The sequence below is a fragment of the Mauremys mutica genome, chromosome 8 (assembly GCF_020497125.1).
Source record: "Mauremys mutica isolate MM-2020 ecotype Southern chromosome 8, ASM2049712v1, whole genome shotgun sequence".
Lineage (NCBI taxonomy): Eukaryota > Metazoa > Chordata > Testudines > Geoemydidae > Mauremys > Mauremys mutica.
The window spans coordinates 111,211,840-111,214,094 of NC_059079.1; the positions used below are offsets into that span (position 1 = coordinate 111,211,840).

General features: G+C 49.7%; 1 long non-coding RNA gene across 1 annotated transcript; it reads left to right on the plus strand.

Moving 5' to 3' along the window:
- Nucleotides 1–403: 403 nt before the first annotated feature.
- On the plus strand, nt 404–1,934 carry LOC123376681. The gene is made up of 3 exons (XR_006581891.1): nt 404–919; nt 1,439–1,582; nt 1,896–1,934. It is a non-coding gene; the product is annotated as an uncharacterized LOC123376681 (long non-coding RNA).
- The last annotated feature ends 321 nt before the right edge of the window (nt 1,935–2,255 follow it).

Genomic DNA, 2,255 nt, shown 5'->3' on the forward strand with positions numbered 1-2,255 from the left:
TCTCTTTCTCTCTCTTCTCTGTACTGTGTTGGCCAACACACACTCTTTCTCTCTGTCTGTGTCCTTGCCTCTCTCTGTGCTTTCTCCCTTTATAGGACACGTAGCAGGGTAGGTGTGGATCCCCACAGGCTAGGTCTCGGGAGCCAGGAATAAGTAGTAGGGGATGAAAATTATGTGGGGTCGTGGGTGCGAGAGTGGAGGCAGGTATTGTAAAATATCTAGCACGGTAGCATGTTGGACAGTGATGGCTCTTCCATAGGTGGTTTGCTGTTCTTGCAGAGGCCCGCTCAAGGCCAATGGAGCCGCCCCAGACAGAGGAGAAGCATCTGGAGGAACCAGACCTGCACAATCTAGATGTTTTTCACTTGGCAGTGGAGCTAAGGAGTGCTCTCGTTATATTGGAGGAGCAGTTGTGTGTTTTTGTGAAATCTCTCTCTATCCAGTATCTGCTGTGATAGACCCAGGCCAGTTGGGAACAGCAGAGTAGTAGAAGGGAGATAAACCTGCCACTGGATAAGTAGTTTTCTGTTCCCTGAGTGACCAGAGCAGGGGCTGCTCCAGGCTAATGAGAACACCTGACTCCAATTAACCTGCTAAGAGTCAGGTGAGGCTGTTAAGCATGTGACTCTAATTAAGCAGTAGGTGTTTGGAATCCCTCATCTGTACTCTTCAGTTTTGCTCAGAGGCTGTGAATTTCCTCGTTGAACACGGTGCTCTGTGGGTTTAGTACCAAGGGAAAAGAAGTGGAGGGTCAGAGTCTGCTCCCCTCATGCGATGGAAAGCAAGTAAGAGCGGGGAGACAGCGAACATTACTGATGCCAGGCAAGAGCCGTCCAGCTTGGAGCCGAGCAGCCGTCACCGTCAGTGAGATAAGTGTCTTGTTAGATGAGGGCTCTGCTCACTTCCCACTTGGCTTCAGGTACGGATGCCCAGTTAGCTACGGCTTGGTGTGTAACAAAATGAGCTGTGGATATGTGGGAGACAAGGTCCCCATTTTCAGCATCAGCTCATTTCTCCGTTCACAAGCGGTGTGTCCTCTGCAGAAAAGTTTGGATCCAGGAGGATGATTCCAGGTGGTGAGTTGCTTGCCTTCCTCCCGTGTTAATCTCTCTCTCTCTTTTCTCTGTGTGTTGGCCAACACACTCTCTCTAAATCTGTCCTTGCCTCATTTTGCGTTGTCGTGCTTCATGGCACATGGGCAGGTGTGCTAGGTGTGCTCCCCACAGGCTTGGGTCTTGGGAGTAATGAAGAAGTAGGAGGGGACAAAAATTATGTGGGGTAGAAGGGATGAGTGGATTGGAGACTGTCGGTTTTGAGTCTATCTGTGTTCATCAGGTGGGGCTGATGTAAATGGAATGGGAGAGGGAGCAAGAGATGAGGGCAAGATTTCACACACCTTCACAACTGTGTAATGCTGGATCATGCATGGCTTTTGCAGCTGCGCTGGTACAGGAATTGTCCAGGAACCCTACCCGGAGGAGAGACTCTCAGAAGTGAACCTGATCTGCCTGAACATCCTTCTAAGCAGACATGAACAGTCCTCAGCTTTCTGCCTCCTGCATAAATGGCTGTGAGTAAGCAGGTGAGTGATTGGAATTCCTCATCTGTACTCACTGTACTTTTATTCACAGGCTGTGTGCTTCCTCGTTGGGTACAAGGCTCTGTGGGATTAAAGCTAGGGAGTGGCCAGTGTCTCCTGAGAAAGTGACTATTTTGGGTGCCGTTACAATGGGTATCTTTGACTTGCAGTTGTAAAGCAGTAATGGGAGATGGGTTGAGGGTGAAGCCCTGGGATATGGGAGATGGGAAATGAAGAGACTACACGACATTGCAGATGGAGATGCTATTTTTTTTTGTTTTTGTTTTTCCCTCCTCTGCTGGATTTGGTACCAAAGGAAAAGTCATGTGCCAGTCTACTGCCCTCATGCGATGGAAAGTGAGCGAGAGTGATGAGACCGTGAGCATGGTTGATGCCACGCAAAATCCGTCCATCTGGCAGCAGAAGAGCCGTCAATGTCAGTGAGATAAGTGTCTGTTTTGGTGAGGACTCTGCTCATGGCCCACGTTGATGCTGGTAGGGATGCCCCGTTAGCTAGGGCTGGGTTTGTAAGAAAAGGTTCCTGACTAGCTGTGGTTGTAAGAGAGACAAGGTTCCCAATTTCAGGGGCTGATGATTCCTCTGGTCAGGAGCAGTGTCCCCTACGCAGCAGAAGGTAGCATCTAGAGGATGACTCCAGGTGTCGAGTTACTTGCCT